We start from the raw sequence: 18,336 nt of genomic DNA, 5'->3' as shown, positions 1-18,336 counted from the left end.
TCTTCGACTGCCATCCCTGACAGTGAGGTTTTGCCTCTTACGCCTACTCCGCCGTACTAGTGGTTACCACCTCCGCCTTCGCAGCCGTTGGGGTCTTCACCCGTAACCCTGGGCACGGGCTCCCCGCTATACCCCGTGGAACTGGGTCTCTAACCGAACTCGGTCACCTACACACTCCGGCCTACTGAGGTGTGTTGGTGTCCACCCCCGCGGCAAGGACGCGCCGGTCAGATATTACCACAGTGGGAGGCAGGGAAGGTGACCCTGTCCCCCCTGTGGCCGGGTTAATGATCTCGTGTGGACCCGAGATCAAAGGCGTTTTGTTATGTTGCCATTTTGTTATGTGACATGACTCGCGCCTTCGATTTGTGTAACCACGAAGTACTAGGGAAAAAGATCCACCACTTAGGTATCCGTGGTCCTGCCCACCAACTGTTGTTGGAGTTCCTAAAAGACCGACAGCAAGTGGTGGCCTTAGACAACGGCCAGGTAAAATCCCATTTGGGCGGCATCGACATAGGAGTCCCACAGGGATCGTCTTTGGCTAATTTATGCTTCCTGATACAGGTCAATGACCTACCCTCAATTGTTCGTGGCGACATGTATTTATTCGCCGATGATGCATGCGACGTATTATCTGCCGATTCCGTACAAAGCCTAGAGGAAATTATAAGGACTGATATAAGAACAATGCAGAATTGGTTCTCTAATAACGGCCTAGTCTTAAACCTAGCTAAAACTCAACTCTTGCACATAAATCTGGGAGGAAAGCCTCCGAAACCTCTAAATATTCGCATAGATGACGCAAACATCGGACAAGTACACAACACAAAATTTCTCGGTGTCATTCTGGACTCTTCGCTTAAGTGGGACAAGCATATAGACGTCACATGTGGCAAACTCTCAGGGGCGTGTTTTGCACTAGGAAGGCTCGCTCACGTGCTACCTCCTAAGCAACTACGCTCCAGCTACTTCTCCCTATTCCACTCGACCATGTGCTACGGCCTTGAACTGTGGGGACAGGAGCAGAATGGCATCGAGTGTTTATTTTACAAAAACGGGCGATAAGAATAATATCTTTCGCTCCCCCCGGATCACCAGCAAAACAACTTTTTATAAGCAATAACATCTTAACACTCACATCACAATACATTTTTAACATCGCCAAACACGTACACACATACAGACACATATTTAATACAAGCAAGCTAACACGAACCCGTCTAGGAAGCAAAGAACGCCTGCTCCTCCCCAGTTGTCGTCTGAGTAAGTCCTCCAAGACTATGCAGGTACAAGGTCCCAAGATTTTTAACAAACTTCCAGAAGACATTACCTGTATAGAATCTTCGAACCAATTCACACGAGCGTTAAAAAAATGGCTTATCGCCCACGCATTTTATGACATGAATGAATTCTAGGCGACTGTGGGATATGGGTTAAATTGTGGCGTAGGCGAGAGGCTGGCAACCTGTCACTGCAATGTCACAATTTCGTTTTCTGTCAACCCCTTATTTGCTAAGAGTGGCACTGAAACTTGGGTAGTTTCATGTGCTCTGCCTACCCCTTCATGGGATACAGGCGTGATTGTATGTATGTATGTATGAATTCTACATCTTTTAAATTATTTAATTAACTATCTAATTAACAGTCACAAAACATTGTATCCATTCTATTCTAATATTATATAATGCTCAATGGTCCTTAATGTAATTTAAAAATGTATTACCATATTTCGACATATCAAACTACGAATACTAATATAATCTTATACTATTAAACGAGCAATTCTTGTATATTTATTTATTTATTTATTTATTTATTTATTTATATATACCGACGATCTCGGAAACCGCTCTAACGATTTCGCTGAAATTTGTTTTGTGGGGGTTTTCGGGGTGAAAAATCGATCTAGCGTAGCCTTAGATCCCGGAAAACGCGAATTTTCGAGTTTTCTTGAGTTTTTCTTTCGCATTTGTAAACGTAAAATATGGTCCTTAATTTCGCCGCGCGCGCATCGATTCCGCGTAGCTCAGTCGCACGAGGTCGGTCTAATGTACGCAGATAGATCGTAGGTGTCAGGGTTTCGAATCCCGGCCAGAAATTAAGTTTTTGTTTTTTGTCTTTTTTTTTGTTTTTGTATTTATAAGAGTTTTTTTTTATCTAAAGACGTGATATATTAAAATAGAACCGAGCGAAGCTCGGTCGCCCAGATATTAATTTTAATTTTAATATACCATATAATAACTATGTACCTAAATCAATTGTGACGTGTAATATGTAACAATATTATAAATAAATCAGTATGAGTATGAGTATGAGTAATAATCAGTTTACATTCTGTATTAGATATCTAATAATAAGTTTCTGTAATAAAAACCATAATTTAAGCTTATATTTATCGCATTTTTAAATGTATTAATTGGTATTGGTTTAATGCTGTTGTGAATTTAAAACTATAATCCATACTTACTAATATTATAAATGGGAAAGTGTGTGTGTCTGTTTGTTTGTCCGTCTTTCACGGCAAAACGGAGCGACGAATTGACGTGATTTTTGAAGTGGAGATAGTTGAAAGTATATGGAGAGTGACATAGTTAGGCTACTTTTCGTCTCTTTCTTACGCGTGCGTAGCCGCGGACAAAATCTATTTACTTATAAAAATAAAAGTTTTTGCCGATACCTGGTTTTGATATGTGCCAACCACATAAATATTTTTATCTCGATAAGCAAACAGTTTCCAAAATGGATTCCTAACTCATAATGTGTTGATGATTCCAGATGATATCGAATGGAAACAGCCATATTTGCACTCCACTAAGCGAAGGAACGATTACGGTGTTTTGGAAAATTGGTTTCGTATATTGAACGAGCGTGTGAGTCGAGTGGAAGTTCTTGTAAGTAATTATAGGATGCCTCGATGTTATTTTTTGTAAAGTCCAAGAATAGTAACATTAAAATTAACTCATTGAATCTGACTTATATTGACCGGGATATAGACCGTGATTACCTTTTTGATTTCAATATAAGTCAATATAAGTCTAATGAAAATAACCGTGAATCATTCAAAACTCTCATTGAATCTGGACTATCTACGGGTCAGGCTGAGCCTAGTGTAGGAACTAGAGCAACCGGACCTGTACATTTCTGAGCCGTACCGAGGTACCTACCTACATTTTATTACACATTCTAAATACTTAGGATAAGTGCAATCCGTAAAGGACTCAAAATCAAGGCGTATCCAAGCATTTCTAAGTGCTTCGATTTTCTTAATCAACTGCAATGTATGAATTAAAGTTCGATCTGTTATAGTTTAGTCAAAATATGTAAACGTAGAAAAAAATCAGTATAAGTTAGGACGGTGTAATAATGATTTGACAAACCACAAGTTCCCAAGTCGGGACAAACTGCTAATATTTATAATTTCAAGTCACGTTAAGTATTGGTTGTGAATAGTTGTGTATTTACCCCAGAGGATTACAAAAATCTTGTACTGATATTATTAACCCACTGATCGCCATGTCATAACTTTTAAAACACCACAGATACCTACGAAATAACATGATCCAATGGCATGCCGTTGAAACGTTCAAATACAAACCTGCATTTCCGTTTAAATTAAATACAAAGACAATCCAGCATTCAACAGATCCCGCTCAGTGCCTCATGTTGGACGCCCGAGTTCGGCGAGGCAGAATACTCTAGATAAGCCTTCTCTATACCTACTGCGTAGCTAGCTAATGTCACAGTCGCTTACGCATAGTCATCCTATCTGAACTACCTCTCCTTATCACTCTTCTAGTGGCGCGACAGAACCAGGCTGCGTTTCGATTGCCACGTAACATCAAGGATTGTTATATCGGCTAGGCCGGCAGAGATTTGTACTTCTAATCGGCTGTCAACTCTCCCTACCTCGTATCAAACTTCCGCAGGCTCTTTTAAAATCAACCTTAGATATAACCGAGTAAAGATACAATTTAAAGATAGAATTTTTTAACATTGGTGGTTTTGTTTTTTCCGGAAATGTCCTAAAGATTTTGTTTGAAGTAAGATCGCAATTGTTTGTAATTTATGGTAATTAATGAGCAGTCGTTTTTATTCGTTGATTAATGATGGTTAGGGCGTGTTTTGAATAAGCGATGTGGTTTTGAAAGGTTTGTTTTATGCAACGCGCGGACAATTAAAACTGGAATGAAAACTTCGTTCAGTTTTAATTATTTTTTAGCAGCACAAGAAGGCACTAAAATTGATCACATAATAGGTAGGTACTTAAAATTGTAAACGGGATTTAATCATGAAAGACTATGTTTTTAAAACCAACCTGCGATGTTTCAAAGACGGCTTTTGTCCCCGTGGTCTCGGATCAGGCTGGCTAAAGTTGACATCAACATCTTAGGCTGTATGAGTTTTTCTACCCGTACTTGGTCCTGAGTACCCCGTCGATATTTGGTGATTTAACCTGCGATATTTGTTTCTTTTTGTTTACATTTTAACGGAATTAGATTTATATAGAAGAAGCAAGTTCATCTATTTGTATGGCGGGCGGCGGCCGAGCGTGTCAGATTTTGTACTGAAGTTGTTACTTGCCTGTGATTTTAAATATGTCTCAGGCCCTTGAGTGTTCATAATTTTTGTGTTGTTGCAATTAAATATCACGTAACGAGGCATTTTTAATGTACTTGTATGTATTTGTTGACTTCAACTTACAAAAATTGACGCCCGAAAGCTGCAAGCTGCGATTAAGGGGCTACCTTTGAACGCGCCACGCACCGCGCGGCAGTTGCCTGCCGGCTCTCGGACGGAGGGGCTGTGCCGCTCGCTGCGCCGAGCCATTTTTTTTCTTAGAATAGAGAAGCGAAACAAAATGAAATTAAATTATCATTTCATTATTACAAGTGTACATTACATAATTCCTGTTTTAGGACAAAAATAAATTATTTCACAATGTACTATGTGACATGTATTGGCGAATTTTGCCCGTCAGTCGCAAGTGGAATTTGGCCGTGTGGGTTTCATCACCGCTTACGGCTCTCACTGATCAATGCGGTCCTGGTTTCGAGCCCGGGCAGTGGGATATCTTTTTGTGTTTTTTTTTTTTTTTTCAAAAACGATTAGTTTCTACATTATAAAGGTTTTAATATCTCCCGGTTACAATATTTATGGCAAAATTCATTGTTTCGTATTTTCTCGCTGATGAAAATTATTTGAAGCTTCATATATAAGTATGTAAAAGTTTATACAAACGTTGAATTTTATCACAAATATTATACAGGAAGCCTGTATAGTTTACATGTGCTGGCTGTGTAAAAAAAAAGCAATAAATAAATATGAAAATGAATACATAATTATTTTATATAAAATACACACAAGCTAAAATGCATGTGCCTTGTAAACGAGCGCGCAGGCATGGTTAGATTTGGTTAGGTATTACCCACAGTACCTACTGCGAGCCGGCGCGCGCGCTCGGGTGGGGTCGTTGACCTTGCAACCCCTGCAGGTAGGTTTTAGTTCGCGGCTTCGCGCACATAGCACGAAATGGGTTGTCTATTGTTTGCCCGACAGTCATTTAACATAATATTCATTTGCCCGAATCTAACTTGCCTGAATTTCATTTGCCCGAATGATTTGTTTACCATAAAAATCATATGACATACTCGTTGTTTATCCGAATATTACCTTCCATAATCATACAATGCCATACTATTTGTTAGCCATATTATTAAGTGCAATAATATGATTTCATAGAATATTCAAACGCCATAAGCAATTATTGCCATATTAATTGTTGCCCATATTATTACCTAACCTAACCTACTTTCTGATAGCAGTTTCATTTTCCAGGGGTCACAGTTCTAACCTAACCTAACCTACTTTTCCAGCAGTTTCATTCTCCAGGGGTCACAGTTCTAACCTAACCTAACCTACTTTCTGATAGCAGTTTCATTTTCCAGGGGTCGCAGTTCTAACCTAACCTAACCTACTGTCTGATAGTATTTTCATTTTCCGGGGGTCACAGTTCTAACCTAACATAACCTACTTTTCAAGCAGTTTCCTTTTCCAGAGGTTCACAGTTCTAACCTAACCTAACCTACTTTCTGATAGCAGTTTCATTTTCCAGGGGTCACAGTTCTAACCTAACCTAACCTAACCTACTTTCTGATAGCAGTTTCATTCACTAGTCCTTCTAGTACCTATTATAGTAGTTTTCGATTCTGCCAAAGCACATTATGGAAATTGACTTTTCTGGACGCTAATTTGTATGACAAATGATGGTATGGAATGTGGTAATTACGGATTTCGATGATTCTGACAAATGACATTATGGAAACTGACTTTATGGGAAACAAAGTTTCTGGCACTAGATTAATATAGTAAACAATGATTATGGCATAAGATGTTATGAGAAACAATATTATGATTGTTGAATAGGATGGCAAATAAAATTATGGCAAATGAAATTCTGGCAAATGGGGGTATCCCCACGAAATGATATAGGTAACAAGGAAAGGTGATATATAAATAAATTTGAACTATTCTTTATATTATAACGTGACCATAATACGTACCGTATGCCGCAACTAACAAAAATCTAAATTTGTAGATAGGTGTTCGTAGTTTCCGTTAGAATAACGAAATATTTTAAAATTATATAATTATTACGATCAAAGATACGGTACCTACCATAGAATTTTATCACAAATATTATTCATTTTTAGTTAAAAATATTGTGCCAAATTGTACAGGCTGTAATTTTTATAACAAGTAATATGTTAAAAAATAATGGAACCTGAAAATGTAATATTATATTTCGTTAAATTTTATATAGTTTCAGTTTCAGTTTATTTATTCAAGAACAATTTTTACATCGTGTTTGTTTATACACTTTAATCCTTCCATTCTGTATCCAAAACACTCTTCTCTCACGAGACTATTCAGATGGTACGCGACTGAACTTTGTGCTTCGTCCGCCTCGCCTGTGCGCGCTGTGTGTGTAGGGTGAAGTGGTCGACAGTGGTTCGTTTTTTTTTTCAAAGGCCATATCTCCGGAACTATTGCCGATAGGGAGTGAGTATAAAGAACAAAATTACAGTAAATGTAATATAGTTTTAGTATGTATTATTGATTTAAAAAAAATAATACTTTCAAACTTAAAGAAACCTAATATGTATTGTATTGCACTATGTTATTTTTTTGCTTACCGTTATCCCATGATTAAATATATTGTACATTGATTCGGTTCGGAGGTGGTGTCACCCCTTTTCCAGGCATTGGATACTGCGAATAATTACCCATTTTGATAATTTTAAGCAATATAAATCATCAATAGAATCAAATAAAAGTAAGGCGTAGATAAAAGCTAATAAGTAATAGTTATTTGTTAATACAAGGGTGCAAAGTTGAACTTGGCGAGCTTTTCAACACACGAAAAGTAAAATACATTTGCACCCGTTTGTAACACGAGACTTTTCCCCTCCACTATTTATAGCGAGGAAAGTACAACGCAAAAAACGTATGTAGAATAGTATAATCCTTTTTTATAAAAGCAAACGTAAAGATATGCAAACAGGTATACGGTCCGCCTGATGGAAAGCGATCACCGTAACCCTGTATACATGTATTCGTCATTATGCTAGATACAATTCCTTGAGAAATCTCTTTCAAAACCTTCTATGTTTGGTGCGCGAGCGTTATCATGGATACTCGCAAGCATCCTATCAGTCATTCTGTGAAATATCCAGTACTGGTGTTAGTCGTCGCTCAAATGGTGTACACCGCTTGTTTGTCTTCTAAAAGCTAAAATATAAATAAGATAAAATGTGAAATTCATGGAATGGGCAGATACATAGCGCGCGCAGGCGGACTAAGCACACATGTCAGTGGCGGGATCCCTTTCTTTCCCATAAACTTATTGTTCATAATTTCGTTAGTCAGAAGTTGTTATTCACATATTTTGTGGTCATAAACATCACTAGTCATAATTTTTGTTACGAATAACGTTTCATGGTTCTAACAATAACAAACCATAATATTGGATATCATAATCTCAAAAGTCATAAAGTTGATGAGTATAAAATTGAAAAGTATAACAATAATTATTCAGAAATATTATTAGGCATATATTTTGAAGCCCTACTGATTTTTCTGCATATAGATTTAATGTGTAAAATTCCTAAAGTATATTATATTTCAGACATACATATAATTACACAGAAAAAAAATATAGTAACCCTATTCCTCGGGTAGGTTGTTAGTTTCCTTTGATTCCTTAGAGCGGAATTAGGAGCCCCGAGTAGCGGGGCTCCGTCTACTCATTGGTGGAACTAAATTGTTTTAAAAACCCTTTTCCTCGTGTAGGTTCGTTAGTTACCTTAGAGCGGAAATAGGAGGCCCGCGTAGCGGGGCTCCGTCGGTTTATTGGCGGAACAAAATTGTTTCAAAAAGTAACCCTTTACCTCGTGTAGTTAGTTTCCTTTTGCTAGTTATCTTTTGTCCTTAAAAGCGGATATAGAAATTGTCAACGTCGGCTCCTTGGCGAGACCAAATGGTTTAATAAGTGCCATGAAAATTTAATAAACACTGAGGAAGTTAGTAAGCCAAATTACAAGTTTCGAAAATGCAGACGAAAAAAACATTGCAACTTTTTTTATGGGAAACAATAGAGAACCATTTAATGCTATTAGTGAAGAAACACATGGTTATTAAGGTTCACTATTATCTGGCAGAAACTTTTTACGCATATATTTGATTCGTATAATAGTTCTTGGCAGAAGTCATGTTTGGCAGAAACACCTTACGCAGAATATGCTTTGGCATAAATCATTTCGCAGATTTTTGTAATACCGAATCATCTGTTGTCATAATGTTGATGACCATAATAGTCTTCTAGTCGAACATTTGCTTTTGCAGATAATATTTCTGCATAATATTTAGGTGGCATAAAGTTGCAATTTGCTATTTGATAGCGAGTTGGATGTGTTGGGGATGCAAGATACCTAACACTCCTCCTCGCTTCGCTCGTCGTCGTACCTAACGGTGACTCTGGGGCAGTTTTTCTCTTATGATAGCGTGTAATAATTCTGCTAATGTAATATTATGGGTGCCCGATTGATATTCCGAAATAAAATACGCCGATTTTCGGTACGCCGACAACGATTCGCCGACGTTTATTATTGCCGAATAACGATTGGAAGATTCTCATTTCGCATAATGTTCGTTCGTAAACGGAAACGTTCGTAAGCAGAAATTTGATACGTCGATTTACTTTTCGACGAATAATCATTTAGTATTTGTAAAAATCGGCCGACAAATAATTCGTCGAAACACAATACGTCGAGTGAACATTAGGTTTTTTTTTGGTGAGTTAACTGGAACTTGCGTACAAAGTGTTCTGCGGATTCAAAAATCCAGTTAGATCGTTTATAAGAGTAACTCACATTTATTTCATTTACTTATTTATATTATCATGTTCTGATTCTAAGGATTAATTTTACTAAATTAATTATAAATTGTTGTTTTCAACTCACCCAATTTTTATTTTTAAAATTAGTTCTCCCATTCGGAAATTAGCACCTTTCTGTTCAAGAACATAATGTTGCCAGTATATGTAATTTATTACCGCAACGAAAAGAATTTCACATTATACATTGTTTAGGAGAAAAAGTGTATTTAAGTGCGTAATTTTTTTACAACAGCGATAATTCATTAATTCTAAAATATTTTAACAATGTATAATGTGAAACGTTGTTCGACTAAACGTGGCCTAAACGGAAATATTACTCGGCTAAATGAAAAATGTCCAATAATAGTTCGGATAATTTGCACAGAAGCGAACTGAACTGTATGCGAACCAAGATTCTACGTAATGTTGTTCGACCAAAAGTGACAGCGATAGTTTGATTATTCGGCTAAATGGCATTCGGCGAATCGTTGTCGGAGAATCAATAATCGGCTAAAAAATTGTCGGAGAATCATTAGGTAGCCAATATTATGCTATAAGATTATTATGGTACACACAATTATGCTAAATCAAAGTCGACCAAAGTAATGTTCTGTAAAACAATATTCTGCCAAATGTGTCTTATGCATGGTAGTAATAATGCCAACTAAATTTTCTGCAAAATTACCATTCGACTGAAAGTGTTTCTGCGAAACATGTTATGCGAAGTGTGTTTCGGACTAAAATTATTCTACCAGATGAGGGTAACCCGGTTATTAATCGTTATGTCTTGTGATAAATCCTTAGATCAATTATTCCGAATAAGTTTATTTCCTTCAACATTATGGATTTGTACATCTATGGACTTAGACTTATATTGACCGGGATATAGACCGTGATTACCTTTTTGATTTTTGTCGAGCTCCCGATATTTCGACGCAGTTGCATGCATCATAATCACGGAAAACTGACGAAGGCGGGTGGATGTTAAAGTTGCATAGACAGCGCGCGATCTACCCTCCTTCGCGCGCGTCGGCTGCGTTCACTTTCAGCGTTACCACTGGTCGCATTCACACTCGATGGTCTGTCCAAACACACTACACTCACAGTGTCACTACGTTTGTTCAATTCTGACTTCATCGGTTTTTTACACAAACAAATCACTGGATTCCATACATTAGATAGTTTGAAGCCATCCTCACGATTGAAATTTTTATATTTGTGAATCTCAATGGCTTCTCTTACCAATCTCGGTATGTAGTGGCGTTCCGTCGAAATTACCTTAGGACTATGCAGCTCGATCCAATGATTTGCACCCAATCCAATGATTTGATTTGAAAAAGGTAATCACGGTCTATATCCCGGTCAATATAAGTCTAATGAAAATAACCGTGAATCATTCAAAACTCTCTAATAAATTTTATGACTAACAATACTTATGACTTTCAAAAATCAGAACTACAATTTCTGACGTTTAATTTTATGACTAGTGATAATATGACTAAGAAAAATTATGACGGAAAACGTTATGGATAGTAAAAATCGGACTTAAAAAATTATGGGAACCAATAGAGACCCGTCAGTGGCGCTTCATTTGAATAGCCTCGTGATAGAGGAGCGTTAGAGAGAGAAGAGTATTTTGAAGACAGAATCGAAGATTTAAAATGTACATAAGTAATAAACAAAATTGATGATGAATTTTGATGTTCTATTCTTTTTTTCACACAGCCAGCCGGCAGCCCATATGCAGAAAATATTGCTTGTTATAAAAATTACTGCCTGTATAGTTTGGTTCCCTGTATGATATTTGTAACAAAATTCAACGTTTCTATGGTAGGTCGAATTTTAAAATGTCTCGTTATTCAAAATGTAACTTATAGGTACTTGAGTTGTACTGTGCGTGCTAAATATGCAGTCTGCCTGTATGCAGTCTTTCGCCGGCTCGGCGCTGCGGACTACCTACCTCGCAACTCGCAAGTCGCAACGCAACCCCAAACACAAGGCACATGCATTAGCTTAAGTGAATATTTATAATAGGTACCTATATTTATTGCTACGCGTCCTGTTTTATTGCAAAAAAAAGATACTTTTTATGTGAACCTACAATTAATTTACATCAGGAAAAACATACAAAACAATGAATCTTGCCATAAATATTGTAAACGGGAGATATAAACCTTTATAATGTAGAAACTTATCGGTTTTGAAAAAAAATAAAAACCAAAAAAATATTCCTCAGGCCAGAATCGAACGCAGACCATACTAGTACTACACTCAGTAAGCGGCGTTACAAACCACAGTGCCAAACTCTGCTTATGACTAGTGGCCAAAATGCGCTAGTACTTTTCACATTATACATTGTGAATTAAACAATTTGTTTTAGTACTAAAACAGGAATTATCTAATGATAATTTAGATACATTTTGTTCCGGTTATCGATACGGTCATTGATGATGCCACAGGGCCCTCTGGTTCGAGTTTAAAGGTAATTTTATGATACGTCAATACAATAACATTCATATTGATTATTGACAAAAAAAATCTTCCATAATACGACAGCATTCCAGCCGCGGGTAACTGAAGGCCTTGGTCACTTTTCTTTAGTTTACTGCATTTATTTCCGTTTATAATATGTTTAGTAGTTTTTCTCGTTAAAAAAAATTTGCATATTTATAGCATTAAAGTGTATTAGTACCCATACATTCGTACAGGCAACTCCTGGCGCTAGTAGCTTATAGTATTGCGATCTAGTACAAGCAACTCCTCCTAGATGGCGACTTGTTACGTATGGTGGTTTTGAATCTCGATCGACGTATCGTATAACAGGGGTGCGGGGAGGGGAAGTAGCGCGATCGAGCGAGGGCATTCAAACGGGGGACCGTCTTAAGAGATTGACAGTTTTAGTCGGCAAAATGCTACATTTTCCGTCATCTAACAGATATATTAAGTTTAAGATTCGATTAGGGCATCTTCTTAACTTACATGTTGTAGGACTGGATTTTTAAAAACTTACTCACTTAATTAATTATGTTTTTTTTTCTGACGCACGTTTAGGAAAACCCGCGTAAAGTGCTGACTTAGTCCGTCTTATTTGTAAAATTTGGACAGTTTTGATTGTTTCAAGTAGTAATTTTGTATTAGGTATATCCTGTACTTCAATCTTCTAAGACCACTTCTTTGTTATAAGGCTTTAGAATAGAGTAAATGAGGATATGATGAATTAAATAAGTGACAATTTCTTCGAAAACATACGTGTTTTTGAAGTAGTTTTGATAGAAAAATAATATGCAACGCTTACTTAAACAGATCTTATGCAAAGTTTTCTATGACAGAAAACTCAGTGGACTCGATGGACTTTACGGATAGGTAACGCGATTAATTCCCGTTTGCAAAATCAAGTTCCTACGTGGAAAAATAATGATAGTTTAAATCAATTGAGTCGATGAATGAATGTTTGAATGTTTGGATCATTTGTAGTCTGCAAAGGTTGTCCATTGCCATCCAACGTGGCAATGCGGCAAGTTTGATGGGCACCTTTGCACCCGGTTCAGCTCGCGGAGGTCTTTTTTGTTAGTTTATATATTTTAATTTAGTTTTATTTACATTTTTAAGGTACTTTAGTTTTAATTGTTTAAGATTGTACATACTAGTCACTTTTTATTTATTGAATAATTTTTTTTGTTTAAATCAGTGTTTAAAAGTTATCACATACATACATACATATAGTCACGCCTGTATCCCATAAAGGGGTAGTCAGAGCACATGAACTATTAAGTTTCAGTGCGACTCTTGGCAAATTGTGACATTGCAGTGACAGGTTGCCAGCTTCTCGCCCACGCCACAATTTAAGCACGGGAAGAAAGGGGGTGGTGACATTCTTAACTCGTCACCAGCAGCTTTGGAAACAAGAATGGATGAGGCAAACTGACGGTACCCCAGCTGTGAACATCGACCCGACATCCATGAACAAGGGAACCAACCTCTCCAGGAAACTATGGTGTCAATTAAACCGCCTAAGAACCGGGCACGGACGATGCAACTTTTTCCGGCATAAGTGGGGATGGAGAGACTCCGCGCTGTGCGACTGCGGCACCGAGGACAGACCATGGAGCACATCATACAGCGGTGCCCACTTCGCGCATACTCGGGTAGCCCGCATGACCTGCTGGACTTGACGCCTAACGCTGTGCAGTGGTTGCAAGACTTGGATGTTGCCTTATAATCTTTTATTTTGCCTATTTGTACATATCGCCATCCGATTAAATAAATAACCACACGGGGATAGTTAAAAAGTTATCAGTTGTAAAATATGTACTTTTTGTGTTTCTATTTGTATTTTTGAGTAACATATGATCTTTATGAAGTTATCCAGTTCGTTAGTGCAACATGTTCGCTCGGTTTTATATAAATGGAAACTTTGAAATCTTTTTTCGGATTTTTGATTCGTTATTAGTATTCGCTGAATCTGTGAAAATTGCTCGAATACTTTCGTATTTCCTATCTAGATCTAGAAAATAAATAGAATAGGCTAACCTCTAATACTTGGAATACTCAATGAGTTCATTTTGTTTGAGTCTACATTTGTGCTTTCTGATATTTTTCCTACTATACCTAAATGTACTCGATACCAATAAATCATAAATCATTCATTTGCAAGCATGTAGTACACAAAATAAGATATTACAGTACACACTACGTCCCACAGTACATTCTGCTTATCAAAGCATGCAAAGAAGGTGTGCTTAATCTAACTTAATAAATATACAAATATGCAAGGTCCTAACAATATTATCATAACATCAATTGCAAAATTAAAGAATTATTATTTACTACACAAGTCAATTATTAATGTCTGAATATATTAACGTCAAAGATTAAGATTAAAACACGATATGTGAGTGCGCATATGTGCGTCAGCTACAATCAATTTTGTCAAGTGTGAATCATACGGTAAGATCATCGGATGTTTGGTTTCTTCAGAATCTGATGTATTCTCTAGTCGACCTCCAACTCGTAAAATACCGTTTTCGAGAAATGGTGACAAAGAACGAATTTTCGATGTCTTCGTAGATACACAACCGTTTTCGTTGATCTCTGCTATCTCATTTTTGAATTCTGCGTTTTGGCACAATTTGACACAGTTTGTAAAAGCTTCGTCTAATTCCCATTTTTGTAGATGTTTAGTGTGTTCTCGGTTTCTGTACAATCCGCTTTTAGTAAGAAAACGTCTACAGTATGCTACAACTCGAATAAGTTTATTCAACGATGAATATTTGTCCCAAATAGGTTCTTCTACAACCCCTAAATGGACCTTTGTAGATTTTTCCAGGTTAGTTTCGTTGTCCTTGAGTTTTGAGTAACTGATCACTTCATTGTATAAAAACTTGGGGCCAAATTTCCACAAGTCATGCTCATTAAGTTCCGCTGGTCGGATTCCACGAGATGCGCAATCTGCCGGATTTTCTTTGGTTGAGACATGCGACCATTGCGATGAGTCCATAGTGGTAAGTATTTCCGAAACCCTATTCGCCACAAAAGTTTTCCAATTACTCGGATGTTTGTTTATCCAGGCAAGAACTACTGTAGAATCTGTCCATGCCTTGACATTGTGTTTGGGTATGTTCATGACAGTAGCAACTTCCTTCAGAAGTTTAGCTAGGAGTACTGCGCCACAGAGTTCCAGTCGCGGTATACTGACCTGTTTTACAGGAGATACTCTGGTTTTAGCAGCAACCAAAGCAACACGAATCTCACCTGAAGCCTTTACTATCCGAAGATACACAACAGCTGCGTATGCAGCAGTAGCGGCATCGCTAAAGCCGTGCAACTCCACTAATGTATCGCCAACATTCATGTTATTCCATCTGGGAATACGAAAATCTTCAAGACTGGTTAGCTGTTCACGGTAAGTTATCCAATCATTCAATATATCTGTTGGTGGCTCCTCGTCCCATCCGATTCCTGCTATCCACAATCGCTGTATAAAAATCTTTGCTACTATGACACACGGGGCCAACCATCCCAACGGGTCAAATAAACGCGACACATCCGAAATAATTTTTCTTTTAGTTGCAGGTGCTGAAAGCGGCGGTAAATTTACTGAGTACTGAAATACATCTTCATCTCTGTTCCAGGTAAGTCCTAAGATTTTTGTTATATTGTCCGTTTTTAATTCCAGGCTGTTCTTTTCTCCTTCATTTGCTACCTGTTTGTTTTCTGTTTTATTTATTTGATCTAACAATTCCTGTTTATTACTAGCCCATTTCTGTAAAATAAATCCTCCTTCGTTCAATAAGGATTTCATTTCTTTGTACATCTGTAACCCTTCTTCTATTGTTTCACTGCCGGTCATTAGATCATCCATATAAAACTCTTTGTGAACTCTAGGTGCAGCCATGGGATATTTGTCCTTATGATCACAGGCTACTTGATTCAGTGCCTTTACTGCTAAGTATGGAGCTGAGGACGTGCCAAATGTTACTGTTAGCAACTTGTAATCTTTGATCTTATTTTCAGAATCTTCTCGCCACACTATACGTTGGAAGTCAGTATCTTCTTCAGCCACCCGCACCATGCGGTACATTTTTACAATGTCCGCAACTAAACAGACGGGATACTGTCTCCAACACATAACTAGGTGTCGTAAATCTGGCTGCAACGTAGGTCCTGTCATGAGTATGTCATTCAGCGAAATACCCTTGTCGTCTTTACATGAAGCGTCAAACACGACTCTAACCTTCGTAGTTGTTCTATTTTCGCGAATGACAGCATGGTGAGGTAAGTATATAGCGTCCTTAAGTTTGTGATCAGGTTCCGTTACAGGTACCATATGACCTAGTTGCTCATACTCCTTTATCACTTCCGTATATCTAGCTTTAAGTGTATTGTTCTTTTCAAATTTTCTCTCCAAACTGTGTAATCGTTTAATTGCTATATCCTTTGAATTTCCTTTACAGATCTTATCGTCGCGAAATGGCAGTTTTACGACATATCTGCCTTCTTCATCTCTCACTGTTGTAGATGCAAAGAAGTCTTCAGACCTTTGTTCTTCTGTTGTAAGCAATTTGGAGTGATCTTTCGGTTCTGATTCCATTTCCCAGAACTTTTTCAACATATCATCATCATTAACTTGTGTATGTAAAACTGTCACATTTTCGTTTGAACTCGTTGAACCGTCTGTACCAGATATAATCCACCCGAATGTGGTGCACTGTAATAGTGGAAAACCGTTTGGACCTTTAAGTACCCCATCTTCAATTATCCTGCAGTAGACTTCTCCTCCCAAAAGGACGTCAATTTTGTTGGGTATGTTGTAAGTCGGATCGGCCAATGTCAGCTGTTTCCTTTTCAACCATTCCGGGAACGCTACTTGTTTGCCAGGAAGGTAATTAGTGACCTTGTTCAAAACATATGCCTCTACTACAAGATTGAATATTGGATCGGTGAGCGAATGTATTTTTAAATTTACTGTGTATTTAGGCACAGCCGAAGTAGGTTCGCCCCCTAACCCTGTAATTGATTTTTTGATGGGAACTTTCTTTAAACCTAAGGCTTGAACCACAGCTTCAGTAACAAATGAAGACTCTGCGCCTGGGTCTATGAATGCACGAATCACCTGACAATCACCTGTTCTGGACTCAGCCTTTACAAGGGCTGTGGCTAATAAAACTTCTTTCACTATCTCTGTCGCAAAACAATTGACTATCGGTGTGGACTCACTTTGTGTGTTTACTGTCGCGATATGTGTGGCTTCCTTTGAGGCCTCTTCCGCTGCCTGACCTACCTTCTGTGAATGGGCAGTGGAAGATGAGAGATCTTTTCGGTGCAACAAAGAATGATGCTTCCTTCCACAAAGTCTGCAACTTGTGGCTTTTTGACAAAACTTAACCGCATGGTTACTACCTAAACAGTTGTAACAAAGTCGATTGTTGGTTACAAAATCGTGTCTTTTGTCAAAATCTTCGTTTGCAAATTTTTTACAAAAGCATAGTTTGTGAGGTTCAGAACAAAACTCACATGGTAAAGAGGATGACGAGGACGTGTTGGCAACATGAAGCGCATTTGGTTTATTCAAATAACTATCACCAGGTTTTCCGTAAGCATTGGGAGATTTATTAAAGCTTTTGGGCTCGACGAATTCTAAAGCTCTATAGCGGCTTGTTAAGAAATCTTTGAATTGGTCGAAAGTAGGCAAAGCATCGGAAGCTGAGTTGGTTGCTACGTTTAGCTCCCATTGCTTGCGAGATTCTAGGTCCAGTTTGAGTGTCAGCAAGTATATAACTATAATGTCCCACGTAGAAACATCAATCCCTAAGTTAGATAGTGCGCTTAAACAATCGGTTGAAGTATCTAACAAATCCTTTAAAAAGGCAGGAGATTCAGAAGTTGCGTTTCTTTGGCTTAGCAAACGCTTTAAAATGCAATGCGATAAGTATTTTTTATTATCGTACCGTTGTTCCAATTGATTCCAACACCGAGCATAATTTGAATCGGAAACCGGAATGTTGCGCAGCAATTGTTCTGCCTCTCCTGTGAGGTAACTCTTAAGATATTGTAGCTTTTTTACACTATCTAAAGCACTATTGTTGTGAATCATAGACACGAATAAGTCTTTGAATGTCATCCACTCTTGATACTTCCCAGAAAATCTAGGAATGCTTAATTTAGGAAGTTTGACAGAATTTGCTCTAGCCGGCACACTTTCTTCTGTGGTGGCCTTTGATTGACATGAATGAAAGGTAACAAATTCGGCCAAACCATCTTTAAGTTCACATCGGTAATCCGTATATTCATCTTCTGTTTGGTCGTAAGTATCTTGTATAACGTAACTTTTTGTTTTCAAAAGTTCTAAATCATACGTACGCATTAACTCCTTGTGGCCTTGTCTGAACTCAGACCAATTC

This window comes from Leguminivora glycinivorella, chromosome 15, assembly GCF_023078275.1.
Source record: "Leguminivora glycinivorella isolate SPB_JAAS2020 chromosome 15, LegGlyc_1.1, whole genome shotgun sequence".
Classification (NCBI taxonomy): Eukaryota; Metazoa; Arthropoda; class Insecta; order Lepidoptera; family Tortricidae; genus Leguminivora; species Leguminivora glycinivorella.
The sequence above is the reverse complement of the archived record's forward strand: the minus strand, read 5'-3'. Positions refer to the sequence as shown.